The 17067-nt window shown below is 33.0% G+C and overlaps 1 long non-coding RNA gene across 1 annotated transcript in view; it reads right to left on the bottom strand.

Moving 5' to 3' along the window:
- The window catches only part of LOC133569809 (uncharacterized), a 53749-nt gene extending 44259 nt beyond the window's left edge, over positions 1–9490 (bottom strand). The window contains exons 1-2 of the long non-coding RNA XR_009809917.1: positions 9402–9490; positions 3029–3092 (exon numbers count right to left, since the gene is read on the bottom strand). This is a non-coding gene — a long non-coding RNA (uncharacterized LOC133569809). The remainder of the gene's footprint in view (positions 1–3028; positions 3093–9401) is intronic.
- Between the last annotated feature and the right edge of the window lie 7577 nt (positions 9491–17067).

Genomic DNA, 17067 nt, shown 5'->3' with positions numbered 1-17067 from the left:
TGTTGTCTTTAATCAAGTTTGCCAAAATTGTACTTCAAGAGGAACTGCACTTTTTGTCTAAAACTGCAACTGTTTAGCACACAGCTTCTAAAAATTGTAAGTCATCCTCCTTATATTCAAGTTCAAAAATAGAAGCTTCTGGATCATCCCAAAGTAATTTTTGTTGTCTTTCATCAAGTTTGCCAAAATTGTACTTCAAGAGAAACTGCACTTTTTGTCTAAAACTTGTAGGTCATCCTCCTTATATTCAGGTTCAAAAATAGAAGTTTCTGAATCATCCCAAAGTAGTCTTTGTTGTCTTTCATCAAGTTTGCCAAAATTGTACTTCAAGAGGAACTGCATTTTTTTATCTAAAACTGCAACTATTTAGCACACAGCTTCTAAAACTTGTAGGTCATCCTCCTTATATTCAGGCTCAAAAATAGAAGTTTCTGGATCATCCCAAAGTAGTCTTTGTTGTCTTTCATCAAGTTTGCCAAAATTGTACTTCAAGAGGAACTGCACCTTTTGTATAAAACTACAACTGTTTTGCACACAGCTTCTAAAACTTGTATATCATCCTCCTTATATTCAGGCTCAAAAATAGAAGTTTCTGGATCATCCCAAAGTAGTCTTTGTTGTCTTTCATCAAGTTTGCCAAAATTGTACTTCCAGAGGAACTGCACTTTTTGTATAAAACTACAACTGTTTTGCACACAGCTTCTAAAACTTGTAAGTCATCCTCCTTATATTCAGGCTAGAAAATATAAGTTTCTGGATCATCCCAAAGTAGTCTTGGTTGTCTTTCATCAAGTTTGCCAAAATTGTACTTCAAGAGGAACTGCACTTTTTGTCTAAAACTGCAACTGTTTAGCACACAGCTTCTAAAACTTGTAGGTCATCCTCCTTATATTCAGGCTCAAAAATAGAAGTTTCTGGATCATCCCAAAGTAATTTTTGCTGTCTTTCATCAAGTTTGCCAAAATTGTACTTCAAGAGAAACTGCACTTTTTGTCTAAAACTTGTAGGTCATCCTCCTTATACTCAGGTTCAAAAATAGAAGTTTCTGAATCATCCCAAAGTAGTCTTTGTTGTCTTTCATCAAGTTTGCCAAAATTGTACTTCAAGAGGAACGGCACTTTTTGTCTAAAACTGCAACTGTTTAGCACACAGCTTCTAAAACTTGTAAGTCATCCTCCTTATATTCAGGCTCAAAAATACAAGTTTCTGGATCATCCCAAAGTAGTTTTTGTTGTCTTTCATCAAGTTTGCCTAAATTCTACTATAAGAGGAACTGCACATTTTGGGGAGTTTTGTCTATTATTCATAATCCTTACATTAGAATATGAGCAGATATTCCCCTTTTTTATGCATTCTAAGTCGTAAAATACAGCCAGTAAGAGGTAGCTAATATTAGTACACTATTCCGCCCATAACACCTCCAAAAAGTGCCAACAATACTTCATTTACATGTGACATGAATATTGACAAGTATTAGCAATGTTATCAAAGTGCTAACGCAGAGGAACTACTTTTAGAGAGCTAACAAGTTTCTGCTGCTATATTGACATATTGAGCTGCTGCATGGCCTCTAAACTGGTGAAAGTTAATTCTAGATTATAAATAAAGCTCCTCACCTGGATAGTCGAAGATTGTGGACATAATCTGACAAGTTGGTCAACTTTGACAGCCAATGTAGACCTGGAGATGGCGAGAAAGACAACAAGATGCTCTTAAAATCTTTTGTGAGGATTATGATGAATAATTCATGTAAAGGGGAAGATATCTACATCCCATTTGTCTACATCCCAGTGAGAGCAGACATTGGACAGTAAGTGATCGTTTTATTATGTTTGTCATTCTTGTTTAGCACTTAGCAATACTGCTACATGCTACATGTGACATGACTGTTTGACTAAAGCTGCAACTGTTTAGCACACAGCTTCTAAAACTTGTAGGTCATCCTCCTTATATTCAGGTTCAAAAATAGAAGTTTCTGGATCATCCCAAAGTAGTCTTTGTTGTCTTTCATCAAGTTTGCCAAAATTGTACTTCAAGAGGAACTGCACTTTTTGTATAAAACTGCAACTGTTTAGCACACAGCTTCTAAAACGTGTAGGTCATCCTCCTTATATTCAGGCTCAAAAATAGAAGTTTCTGGATCATCCCAAAGTAGTCTTTGTTGTCTTTCATCAAGTTTGCCAAAATTGTACTTCAAGAGAAACTGCACTTTTTGTGTAAAACTGCAACTGTTTAGCACACAGCTTCTAAAACGTGTAGGTCATCCTCCTTATATTCAGGCTCAAAAATAGAAGTTTCTGGATCATCCCAAAGTAGTCTTTGTTGTCTTTCATCAAGTTTGCCAAAATTGTACTTCAAGAGAAACTGCACTTTTTGTGTAAAACTGCAACTGTTTAGCACACAGCTTCTAAAACGTGTAGGTCATCCTCCTTATATTCAGGCTCAAAAATAGAAGTTTCTGGATCATCCCAAAGTAGTCTTTGTTGTCTTTCATCAAGTTTGCCAAAATTGTACTTCAAGAGGAACTGCACTTTTTGTCTAAAGCTGCAACTGTTTAGCACACAGCTTCTAAAACTTGTCAGTCATCCTCCTTATATTCAGGCTCAAAAATAGAAGTTTCTGGATCATCCCAAAGTAGTTTTTGTTGTCTTTCATCAAGTTTGCCAAAATTGTACTATAAGAGGAACTGCACTTTTTGGGGAGTTTTGTCTTTTATTCATAATCCTTACGTTAGAAAAAGAGCATTTATTCCCCTTTTTTATGCATTCTAAGTCGTAAAATACAGCCAGTAAGAGGTAGCTAATATTAGTACACTATTCCGCCCATAAAACGTCCAAAAAGTGCCAACAATACTTCATTTACATGTGACATGAATATTGACAAGTATTAGCAATGTTATCAAAGTGCTAACGCTGAGGAACTACTTTTAGAGAGCTAACACGTTATGCTGCTATATTGACATATTGAGCTGCTGCATGGCCTCTAAATTGGTGAAAGTTAATTCTGGATGATGAAAAATGCTCCTCACCTGGATAGTCGAAGGTTGTGGACATAATCTGACAAGTTGGTCAACTTTGACAGCCAATGTAGACCTGGAGATGGCGAGAAAGACAACAAGATGCTCTTAAAATCGTTTGTGAGGATTATGATGAATAATTCATGTAAAGGGGAAGATATCTACATCCCATTTGTCTACATCCCAGTGAGAGCAGACATTGGACAGTAAGTGATTGTTTTATTATGTTTGTCATTCTTGTTTAGCACTTAGCAATACTGCTACAAGATACATGTGACATGACTGTTTGACTAAAGCTGCAACTGTTTAGCACACAGCTTCTAAAACTTGTAGGTCATCCTCCTTATATTCAGGTTCAAAAATAGAAGTTTCTGAATCATCCCAAAGTAGTCTTTGTTGTCTTTCATCAAGTTTGCCAAAATTGTACTTCAAGAGGAACTGCACTTTTTGTCTAAAACTACAACTGTTTAGCAGACAGCTTCTAAAAATTGTAAGTCATCCTCCTTATATTCAGGTTCAAAAATAGAAGTTTCTGAATCATCCCAAAGTAATTTTTGTTGTCTTTCATCAAGTTTGCCAAAATTGTACTTCAAGAGAAACTGCACTTTTTGTCTAAAACTTGTAGGTCATCCTCCTTATATTCAGGTTCAAAAATAGAAGTTTCTGAATCATCCCAAAGTAGTCTTTGTTGTCTTTCATCAAGTTTGCCAAAATTGTACTTCAAGAGGAACTGCACTTTTTGTCTAAAACTGCAACTGTTTAGCACACAGCTTCTAAAACGTGTAGGTCATCCTCCTTATATTCAGGCTCAAAAATAGAAGTTTCTGGATCATCCCAAAGTAGTCTTTGTTGTCTTTCATCAAGTTTGCCAAAATTGTACTTCAAGAGGAACTGCACTTTTTGTCTAAAGCTGCAACTGTTTAGCACACAGCTTCTAAAACTTGTCAGTCATCCTCCTTATATTCAGGCTCAAAAATAGAAGTTTCTGGATCATCCCAAAGTAGTTTTTGTTGTCTTTCATCAAGTTTGCCAAAATTGTACTATAAGAGGAACTCAGGAGGATGTGGACCACTTCAGGAGGATGTGGACCACCTCAGGAGGATGTGGACCACCTCAGGAGGATGTGGACCACATCAAGAGGATGTGGACCACCTCAAGAGGACGTGGACCACTTCAAGAGGATGTGGACCACTTCAGGAGGATGTGGACCACCTCAAGAGAATGTGGACCACCTCAAGAGGATGTGGACCACCTCAGGAGGACGTGGACCTCCTCAGGAGGATGTGGACCACCTCAGGAGGATGCGGACCACCTCAGGAGGATGCGGACCACCTCAGGAGGACGCGGACCACCTCAGGAGGACGCGGACCACCTCAGGAGGACGCGGACCACCTCAGGAGGACGCGGACCACCTCAGGAGGACGCGGACCACCTCAGGAGGACGCGGACCACCTCAGGAGGACGCGGACCACCTCAGGAGGATGCGGACCACCTCAAGAGGATGTGGACCTCCTCAGGAGGACGTGGACCACCTCAGGAGGACGTGGACCTCCTCAGGAGGATGTGGACCTCTTCAGGAGGACGTGGACCACCTCAAGAGGACGTGGACCACCTCAAGAGGATGTGGACCACCTCAGGAGGATGTGGACCACCTCAGGAGGATGTGGACCACCTCAGGAGGATGTGGACCACCTCAGGAGGATGTGGACCACCTCAGGAGGATGTGGACCACCTCAGGAGGACGTGGACCACCTCAAGAGAATGTGGACCACCTCAAGAGGACGTGGACCACCTCAAGAGGACGTGGACCACCTCAAGAGGACGTGGACCACCTCAAGAGGATGTGGACCACCTCAGGAGGATGTGGACCACCTCAAGAGGACGTGGACCACCTCAAGAGGACGTGGACCACCTCAAGAGGATGTGGACCACCTCAAGAGGATGTGGACCTCCTCAGGAGGATGTGGACCACCTCAGGAGGATGTGGGCCTCCTCAGGAGGATGTGGACCACCTCAGGAGGATGCGGACCACCTCAAGAGGATGTGGACCACGAGGATGTGGACCACCTCAAGAGGACGTGGACCACCTCAAGAGGACGTGGACCACCTCAAGAGGATGTGGACCACCTCAAGAGGATATGGGCCTCCTCAGGAGGATGTGGACCACGAGGATGTGGACCACCTCAAGAGGATGTGGACCTCCTCAGGAGGACGTGGACTACCTCAAGAGGATGTGGACCACCTCAGGAGGATGTGGACCACCTCAGGAAGACGTGGACCACCTCAAGAGGACGTGGACCACCTCAAGAGGATGTGGACCACCTCAGGAGGATGTGGACCACCTCAGGAGGACGCGGACCACCTCAGGAGGACGCGGACCACCTCAGGAGGACGCGGACCACCTCAGGAGGACGCGGACCACCTCAGGAGGACGCGGACCACCTCAGGAGGATGCGGACCACCTCAGGAGGACGTGGACCACCTCAAGAGAATGTGGACCACCTCAAGAGGACGTGGACCACCTCAAGAGGACGTGGACCACCTCAAGAGGACGTGGACCACCTCAAGAGGACGTGGACCACCTCAGGAGGATGTGGACCACCTCAGGAGGATGTGGACCACCTCAAGAGGACGTGGACCACCTCAGGAGGATGTGGACCACCTCAGGAGGATGTGGACCACCTCAGGAGGACGTGGACCACCTCAAGAGAATGTGGACCACCTCAAGAGGACGTGGACCACCTCAAGAGGACGTGGACCACCTCAGGAGGACGTGGACCACCTCAAGAGGATGTGGACCACCTCAAGAGGACGTGGACCACCTCAAGAGGACGTGGACCACCTCAGGAGGATGTGGACCACCTCAGGAGGATGTGGACCACCTCAAGAGGACGTGGACCACCTCAGGAGGATGTGGACCACCTCAAGAGGATGTGGACCACCTCAGGAGGACGTGGACCACCTCAAGAGGACGTGGACCACCTCAAGAGGATGTGGACCACCTCAGGAGGATGTGGACCACCTCAGGAGGATGTGGACCACCTCAGGAGGATGTGGACCACCTCAGGAGGATGTGGACCACCTCAGGAGGACGTGGACCACCTCAAGAGAATGTGGACCACCTCAAGAGGACGTGGACCACCTCAAGAGGACGTGGACCACCTCAAGAGGACGTGGACCACCTCAGGAGGATGTGGACCACCTCAGGAGGATGTGGACCTCCTCAGGAGATTGTGGACCACCTCAGGAGGATGTGGACCACCTCAAGAGGATGTGGACTAAGTATCTGGTCTTCTCTCTCTATTTATTTAATATGTTTGTGTTGTCATTATAATAAACATCCATCCATCCATTTTCTACCACTTATTCCCTTTCGGGGTCGCGGGGGGCGCTGGCGCCTATCTCAGCTACAATCGGGCGGAAGGCGGGGTACACCCTGGACAAGTCGCCACCTCATCCCAGGGCCAACACAGAAAGACAGACAACATTCACACTCACATAGGGTTTTTAATTAATAATTATTTTGCATTATTTAATGATTACTTTCTTTTTACCTAAAAAAAAGCGAGTGTTTTTCACTTCTTTCAAATTAAAAGCCTTAGTTTGTTGCAGTCGCCACCAACACCAACACCAACACCAACACGTGTCGACACCAGCCAGGACGCATGGTGGCGTGCAGCAGTCTGTCTTGGCGAGCAGGCGGCGTGGTGGCCGTCATCAATAAGCGTGCAGCAAAGGTCAGGGGGAGGCAACATGTCTGAGTGATGTGGTCGCCCGGCTGGCTCAGAGCCAAATAACAAGTCTTAAAGGTCAGCCCAATAAAAGCTGACTTATGAACCCGGGATAATATCTATTGATTTGCTATTAGAGGCCAAAGGGCCATCAAGTCCAAGGCCACCGGGGGATCATCCACAAGCCCCAAGAACCTGCGTGACCTGACCCCGGGGTGCCCGCCATGGTGCCCGCCATGGTGCCCGCCATGGTGCCCGCCATGGTGCCCCCCAGGGTGCCCGCCATGGTGCCCCCCAGGGTGCCCGCCATGGTGCCCCCCAGGGTGCCCGCCATGGTGCCCCCCAGGGTGCCCGCCATGGTGCCCCCCAGGATGCCCGCCATGGTGCCCCCCGGGGTGCCCGCCATGGTGCCCGCCATGGTGCCCCCCAGGGTGCCCCCCAGGGTGCCCGCCATGGTCCATCAATAACGTTGCTACGCCGCACTCCATGCCTTCATTTGCAACAACACTTCCTTCAACTAAACACTCTTCGATTACTCACTTTTACATATTCAATAATACTTTTCATGATTTAATTACACTTTTACACATTTATTAATACTTTTAATTATTTAATAACACTTTTACACATTTATTAATACTTTTAATTATTTAATAACACTTTTACATATTCAATAATACTTTTAATTATTTAATAACACTTTTACACATTTAATAATAATTTTACACATTTAATAACACTTTTACTAATTTAATCATACTTTTACACATTTAATACTTTTAATTATTTAATAACACTTTTACACATTTAATACTTTTAATTATTTAATAACACTTTTACACATCTAATTATACTTTTACACATTTAATAACACTTTTACACATTTAATTAGACTTTTACACATTTAATAACACTTTTAAACATTTAATACTTTCAATTATTTAATGACACTTTTACACATCTAATTATACTTTTACACATTTAATTACACTTTTACACATTTATTAATACTTTTACACATTTATTAACACTTTTACACATTTAATAATACTTTTACACATTTAATAATACTTTTACACATTTAATAATACTTTTACACATTTAATAACACTTTTAAACATTTAATACTTTCAATTATTTAATGACACTTTTACACATCTAATTATACTTTTACACATTTAATTACACTTTTACACATTTATTAATACTTTTACACATTTATTAACACTTTTACACATTTAATTACACTTCTACACATTTAATAATACTTTTACACATTTAATTATACTTTTACACATTTAATACTTTTAATTATGTAATAATACTTTTACACATTTTATTAAACTTTTACACATTTAATACAACTTTTACACATTTAACACTTTTAATTATTTAATAACACTTTTACACATTTAATAATACTTTCACACATTTAATAATACTTTTACACATTTAATTATACTTTTACACATTTAATTATACTTTTACACATTTAATTACACTTTTACACATTTAATAACACTTTTACACATTTAATTATACTTTTACACATTTAATAATACTTTTACACATTTAATAACACTTTCACACATTTAATAACACTTTTACACATTTAATAATACTTTCACACATCTAATAACACTTTCACACATTTAATAATACTTTTACACATTTAATAATACTTTCACACATCTACTAACACTTTCACACATTTAATAATACTTTTACACATTTAATAATACTTTTACACATCTAATTATACTTTCACACATCTACTAACACTTTTACACATTTAATAACACTTTTACACATTCAATAACACTTTTACATATTTAATAATACTTTTAAACTTTTAATTATACTTTCACACATTTAATAATACTTCAATCTGCACGTTTCAGGGCAGCACTTTGATTTTTTGCTCACAATTACTGCGAATGGACGCGATTTTAACAAAAAATATGAATTTTTCCTACAGTGCAGTACTGTAAATAAAAAAAATAAAAAATGTTTTTAGGAAAATTTAGACTGAGCTGCCATTTTTTAGGAAAAGTGATTTTTTTTTATAACCGTAATATATATATATTTATTAACTGTAAAATGTTCTCTTTATTTTTTACAGTTCATTACTGTAAATGGAAAACTGTTACTACTTTGATGTTCAGGGTAAAACAGTGGCAACTTAAGTGCCTTTTTTTTAAAAACCGTGAAATATATATATATTTTTTATACAGTGCATTACTTTAAATAGATTATTTTATTTATTTGTTTATTTTTATTTTTATTTTTTAAAAGAATGCATTACTGTAAATTTAAAAATATTACTACTTTGATGTTCAGGGAAAAGTTGTTGCGACATAAGTGATTTTTTTTTTTAAACCGTAAAACATTTTTATTTTTTTTTAACCCGGAAATGCCCTCAGAAAGCAGGAAGTTAAGTGGAAATGAAAGTCAAACATACAAAACAAAACAAAAGCGTGGAAAGAACCTACACAAAAAAAGCATCCAAAACGGCAAGCTGGATCTGCAAGTCTGCAAACAAAAACCAAGACCAAGACCAAGACCCAAGACCCAAGACCCAAGACCAAGACCAAGACCAAGACCAAGACCAAGACCAAGACCAAGACCAAGACCAGAACCAAAGTCCAACTTACCGCGAGAAGTGCTCTCAGACGCCGAGGAACACAAACACGGACAGGTGAGCACCTTAGCAGCAGGTAACACACCTCTTCCTCATCTAATCACTGCCAGGTGAGGACAACACCCAGGCACAGTCAAGCTAGTGCAGGGAAAGTACAACCGGAACAGGAAGTGCAACAAAATAAGAGCACAAGAAAGGAAGTTAACCAAACAGAGCCAAAAAAAAACACACTCAAAAACCAAACAACGGCAGATATTTAAGTACTTACTTTTATTTTGAAAAACAAAAGAAAAAAAAAGATATTATATTTATTTGCATATTAAAATATTTTTCAAACTTTTGCAATTTCATGCGGTGCATTTTTTTCTGCTCAAATGAGAAAAATCCTAACTACATTTATTAAGAAAAAAACAAAGTCATATTAATGACGTGGTGGGCCACAGGAAATGCATACATACTTACATACATTGACAGGATATGACTTGGCTGGCCACTTGAAATGATGTGGCTGGGCCTAATGAAATGACATGAAATTTGGGGCTAAAACCAGACTTTGGAAGGATCATTTGGTGTTAAAAATATTTTAAATGTTTTTAAAACATAATTAAAACCGGAAATTCAAAGGATCATTTGGTGTTAAATATATATATATAGATAAATATATATATAAATAAATAAATTAAATTTAAAAAGGACTAAAACTGGAAGTTTGAAAAATCATTTTGTGTTACAAATATTAAAAACAATTTTTTTTTTAAATTAAAAATAACTAAAACCGGAAGTTTAATGGATCATTTGGTATTAAAAATACTTTAAAATGTTTTTTAAACATAACTAGAACCGGAAGTTCAAAGGATCATTTGGTGTCAAAATTATAAAAAATAAAAGATGTTTTAAATAAAAAAAGACTAAAACCGGATGTTTGAAAAATCATTTTGTGTTAAAAATATTTTAAACATTTTTTTTTAAATCAAAAAGAACTAAAACCGAAAGTTTGATGGATCATTTAGTGTTTATATAATTAAACCAATTATACCTGGAAGTTTAAACAATAATTCAGTGTTTTAAATAATTTTAGCTTTTTTAAAATTAAAAATAACTAAAACTGGAAGTTCAAAGGATCATTCGGTGTTCAAAATATATATAAAAAACAAAAAAACAATGAAATTAAAAAGAACTAGAACCAATTTAAAAGAGATGAATGTCTACTTTGAAATGCAAAAGTCATTTTTAAAAACTAAAACTGGTAGCTCATTTGGTGTTAAAAATATTTTGATATATATATATATATCTCAAAGGTATACATATTTTTTACAATTTTTTTTTTAACTGGAAGTTCAAACGATTTTCGGTGTTAAAAATATTTTTCTGTATTTATTTATTTTTAAATTAAAAATTATTAAAACTGGAAGTTCAAAGGATCTTTCACTGTTTAAAATATTCAAAAAAATATATATTTTTAATATAAATAGACAGAAACCCAAAAGTTTAAACAATGATTTGGTGTTAAAAATATTTTAAAAATGTTTGTTATTTTTCAATTAAATGGTTTTTTTAACTAGAAGTTCAAACGATCATTTGGTGTTAAAAATATTTTTATTTATTTAATATATTTATTTATTTATTTAATCTTTTTTTTATTAAAAAAAAACTAAAACTTAAAGTTTAAAGGATCATTCACTGTTCAAAATATTCGAAAATAAATATATTTTTAAGGCAAAAAGACAGAAAACCGAAAATTTGAACAATCATTTGGTGTTAAAAATATTTATTTACTAATTGTTTTTATTAAAAATAACTAAAACTGGAAGTTTAAATGATCATTCACTGTTAGAAATATTTGAAAATATACATTTTTTTATTTAAAAAGACAGAAAACCGAAAGTTAAAACAATCATTTGGTGTTGAAAATATTTTTTTTTTAATTAAAAATAACTAAAACTGGAAGTTCAAAGGCTCATTTGGTGTCCAAAATATTAAAAAATGTATTTTTTTTTTCAATTAAATGTTTTTTTTAACTGGAAGTTCAAATGATCATTTGGTGTTAAAAATATTTGTATTTATTTATTTAATTAATTAATTTATTTATTAATTCTTTTTTTTATTTTTTATAAAAATAACTAAAACTGGAAGTTCAAAGGTTCAGTCACTGTTCAAAATATTCCAAAATATATATTTTTTAATTTATAAAGACAGAAAACCGAAAGTTAAAACAATCATTTGGTGTTGAAAATATTTATTTTTTTATTAAAAATAACTAAAACTGGAAGTTCAAAGGCTCATTTGGTGTTCAAAATATTCGAAAATATATATTTTTTAATTTAAAAAGACAGAAAACCAAAAGTTGAAACAATCATTTGGTGTTAAAAATATTTACATTTTTATAAATTTTTTTCAATTAAATGTTTTTCTTAACTAGAAGTTCAAACGATCATTTGGTGTTAAAAATATTTTTATTTATTTGATTTATTTCTTCTTTTTTTTAATTTTTTTTATTAAAAATAAGTAAAACTTTAAGTTCATTGGGTCATTCACGGTTCAAAATATTCGAAAATTTATATTTTTTAATTTAAAAAGACAGAAAACCGAAAGTTAAAACAATCATTTGGTGTTGAAAAAAAAAAAAAAAAAAAAAAAAAAATATATATATATATATATATATATATATATATATATATATATATTTTTTTTTTTTAAATAACTAAAACTGGAAGTTCAAAGGCTCATTTGGTGTTCAAAATAATCGAAAATATATATTTTTTAATTTAAAAAGACAGAAAACCAAAAGTTGAAACAATCATTTGGTGTTAAAAATATTTAAATTTTTATAATTTTTTTTCAATTAAATGTTTTTCTTAACTAGAAGTTCAAACGATCATTTGGTGTTAAAAATATTTTTATTTATTTGATTTATTTCTTCTTTTTTTTAATTTTTTTTATTAAAAATAAGTAAAACTTTAAGTTCATTGGGTCATTCACTGTTCAAAATATTCGAACATTTATATTTTTTAATTTAAAAAGACAGAAAACCGAAAGTTAAAACAATCATTTGGTGTTGAAAAAAAAAAAAAAAAAAAAATATATATATATATACATATATATATATATATATATTTTTTTTTTTAAATAACTAAAACTGGAAGTTCAAAGGCTCATTTGGTGTTCAAAATAATCGAAAATATATATTTTTTAATTTAAAAAGACAGAAAACCAAAAGTTGAAACAATCATTTGGTGTTAAAAATATTTAAATTTTTATAATTTTTTTTCAATTAAATGTTTTTCTTAACTAGAAGTTCAAACGATCATTTGGTGTTAAAAATATTTTTATTTATTTGATTTATTTCTTCTTTTTTTTTTTTTTTAATTAAAAATAACTAAAACTTTAAGTTCAAAGGATCATTCACTGTTCAAAATATTCGAAAATTGATATTTTTTAATTTAAAAAGACAGAAAACCGAAAGTTAAAACAATCATTTGGTGTTGAAAAAAAAAAAAAAAATATATATATATATATATATATATATATTTTTTTTTTAAATAACTAAAACTGGAAGTTCAAAGGCTCATTTGGTGTTCAAAATATTCGAAAATATATATTTTTAATTTAAAAAGACAGAAAACCAAAAGTTGAAACAATCATTTGGTGTTAAAAATATTTAAATTTTTGTTAATTTTTTTCAATTAAATGTTTTTCTTAACTGGAAGTTCAAACGATCATTTGGTGTTAAAAATATTTTTATTTATTTGATTTATTTCTTCTTTTTTTTTTTTTTTTATTAAAAATAAGTAAAACTTTAAGTTCAAAGGATCATTCACTGTTCAAAATGTTCAAAAATTGATAGTTTTCAATTTAAAAAGACAGAAAACCGAAAGTTAAAACAATCATTTGGTGTTGAAAAAAAAAATATATATATATATATATATATATATATTTTTTTTTTTTCAAATAACTAAAACTGGAAGTTCAAAGGCTCATTTGGTGTTCAAAATATTCGAAAATATCTATTTTTTAATTTAAAAAGACAGAAAACCAAAAGTTGAAACAATCATTTGGTGTTAAAAAGATTTAAATTTTTATTAATTTTTTTCAATTAAATGTTTTCCTTAACTGGAAGTTCAAACGATCATTTGGTGTTAAAAATATTTTTATTTATTTGATTTATTTCTTCTTTTTTTATTTTTTAAAAAAAAATAAGTAAAACTTTAAGTTCAAAGGATCATTCACTGTTCAAAATGTTCGAAAATTGATATTTTTTAATTTAAAAAGACAGAAAACCGAAAGTTAAAACAATCATTTGGTGTTGAAAAAAAAAAAAAAAAAAAAAAATATATATATATATATATATATTTTTTTTTTTTTTAAATAACTAAAACTGGAAGTTCAAAGGCTCATTTGGTGTTCAAAATATTCGAAAATATATATTTTTTAATTTAAAAAGACAGAAAACCAAAAGTTGAAACAATCATTTGGTGTTAAAAATATTTAAATTTTTATAATTTTTTTTCAATTAAATGTTTTTCTTAACTAGAAGTTCAAACGATCATTTGGTGTTAAAAATATTTTTATTTATTTGATTTATTTCTTCTTTTTTTTAATTTTTTTTATTAAAAATAAGTAAAACTTTAAGTTCAAAGGATCATTCACTGTTCAAAATATTCGAACATTTATATTTTTTAATTTAAAAAGACAGAAAACCGAAAGTTAAAACAATCATTTGGTGTTGAAAAAAAAAAAAAAAAAAAAAAAATATATATATATATATATATATATATATATATTTTTTTTTTTAAATAACTAAAACTGGAAGTTCAAAGGCTCATTTGGTGTTCAAAATAATCGAAAATATATATTTTTTAATTTAAAAAGACAGAAAACCAAAAGTTGAAACAATCATTTGGTGTTAAAAATATTTAAATTTTTATAATTTTTTTTCAATTAAATGTTTTTCTTAACTAGAAGTTCAAACGATCATTTGGTGTTAAAAATATTTTTATTTATTTGATTTATTTCTTCTTTTTTTTTTTTTTTAATTAAAAATAACTAAAACTTTAAGTTCAAAGGATCATTCACTGTTCAAAATATTCGAAAATTGATATTTTTTAATTTAAAAAGACAGAAAACCGAAAGTTAAAACAATCATTTGGTGTTGAAAAAAAAAATATATATATATATATATATATATATATATTTTTTTTTTTTAAATAACTAAAACTGGAAGTTCAAAGGCTCATTTGGTGTTCAAAATATTCGAAAATATATATTTTTAATTTAAAAAGACAGAAAACCAAAAGTTGAAACAATCATTTGGTGTTAAAAATATTTAAATTTTTGTTAATTTTTTTCAATTAAATGTTTTTCTTAACTGGAAGTTCAAACGATCATTTGGTGTTAAAAATATTTTTATTTATTTGATTTATTTCTTCTTTTTTTTTTTTTTTTATTAAAAATAAGTAAAACTTTAAGTTCAAAGGATCATTCACTGTTCAAAATGTTCAAAAATTGATAGTTTTCAATTTAAAAAGACAGAAAACCGAAAGTTAAAACAATCATTTGGTGTTGAAAAAAAAAAAATATATATATATATATATATATATATATTTTTTTTTTTTTTCAAATAACTAAAACTGGAAGTTCAAAGGCTCATTTGGTGTTCAAAATATTCGAAAATATCTATTTTTTAATTTAAAAAGACAGAAAACCAAAAGTTGAAACAATCATTTGGTGTTAAAAAGATTTAAATTTTTATTAATTTTTTTCAATTAAATGTTTTCCTTAACTGGAAGTTCAAACGATCATTTGGTGTTAAAAATATTTTTATTTATTTGATTTATTTCTTCTTTTTTTATTTTTTTTAAAAAAATAAGTAAAACTTTAAGTTCAAAGGATCATTCACTGTTCAAAATGTTCGAAAATTGATATTTTTTAATTTAAAAAGACAGAAAACCGAAAGTTAAAACAATCATTTGGTGTTGAAAAAAAAAAAAAAAAAAAAAAAATATATATATATATATATTTTTTTTTTTTTTTTAAATAACTAAAACTGGAAGTTCAAAGGCTCATTTGGTGTTCAAAATATTCGAAAATATATATTTTTTAATTTAAAAAGACAGAAAACCAAAAGTTGAAACAATCATTTGGTGTTAAAAATATTTAAATTTTTATAATTTTTTTTCAATTAAATGTTTTTCTTAACTAGAAGTTCAAACGATCATTTGGTGTTAAAAATATTTTTATTTATTTGATTTATTTCTTCTTTTTTTTATTTTTTTATTAAAAATAAGTAAAACTTTAAGTTCAAAGGATCATTCACTGTTCAAAATGTTCGAAAATTGATATTTTTTAATTTAAAAAGACAGAAAACCAAAAGTTGAAACAATCATTTGGTGTTAAAAATATTAAAATTTTTATAAAATTTTTTCAATTAAATGTTTTTCTTAACTAGAAGTTCAAACGATCATTTGGTGTTAAAAATATTTTTATTTAGTTGATTTATTTCTTCTTTTTTTTAAATTTTTTTATTAAAAATAACTAAAACTTTAAGTTCAAAGGATCATTCACTGTTCAAAATGTTCGAAAATTGATATCCATCCACCAATTTTCTACCGCTTATTCCCTTTCGGGGTCGCGGGGGGCGCTGGCGCCTATCTCAGCTACAATCGGGCGGAAGGCGGGGTACACCCTGGACAAGTCTTCACCTCAATTGATATTTTTCAATTTAAAAAGACAGAAAACCGAAAGTTAAAACAATCATTTGGTGTTGAAAATATATATATATATATATATTTTTTTTTTTAAATAACTACAACTGGAAGTTGAAAGGCTCATTTGGTGTTCAAAATATGATTTTTTTTCTATTTAAAAAGACATAAAAACTAAAGTTGAAAGAGTCATTTGGTGTGACGTCAGCATTCAGTGCCGTGTGCAAAAATAAGGAAAGCTGGCGGAGGCGAGAGCGCAGGCTGCGTTGGTGTCGGTCAAGTGGATGCGTCGGGACAGGTGACGGCCGAGCGACTCATCCATCAGAAGGACACGCCCTCCCTTCGCCGCCGCAGCACAGTGTGAGCGCGCCCAGCAAGACCCTGAGCCAGGACCCTGAGCCAGGACCTTGTCAGGCCAGGAGTCTGAGTGATGGACCACAGCGCCCGTGTGCGTGCGGGAAGATCTTCCCCGGGTCTCACGGGTTTTTTTCCATCCTGCCGCTGGAATCCTTCATCCCTGTCAGCCCGCGGCGAGGAGTCCCGCAGGACGCCGGCCTTCAAGTCGCTAATGAAAACCTGCACAAATATCAGATCCTAGCCGGGAGACTTTGCTTCATGCATCAGTGTGGCGTGCGGGGAACACACCTGGGCAAACATGGCCGACTAACAACACCAAAGCCACTTATTATTAAATTACCGGATTCTATAAAAGTCACCCAATTCTCCAATCCACTTCCGTCTCAAGCACTTGGCCGGCAAACAAGCGTTTTCGTACTGATTAGCATGAGCCTTTTTACATGCTGGTTGTTTAAAAAAAAAGAATTAACTAAGTTTTTTGCTTAAACAATTCCACCCAATCGTTGGGTTGGAAATAACCCAACATTGTAGCGAGCATAACTGAGCTTTTGGGTTCAAGAAATTCAACCCAAAAGTTGGGTTGGTAATAACCCAACATTGTAGCGAGCATAACTGAGCTTT

This window comes from Nerophis ophidion, linkage group LG15 (genome assembly GCF_033978795.1).
Source record: "Nerophis ophidion isolate RoL-2023_Sa linkage group LG15, RoL_Noph_v1.0, whole genome shotgun sequence".
Taxonomy (NCBI): domain Eukaryota; kingdom Metazoa; phylum Chordata; class Actinopteri; order Syngnathiformes; family Syngnathidae; genus Nerophis; species Nerophis ophidion.
This window is presented reverse-complemented; position numbering and strand designations above follow the sequence as displayed.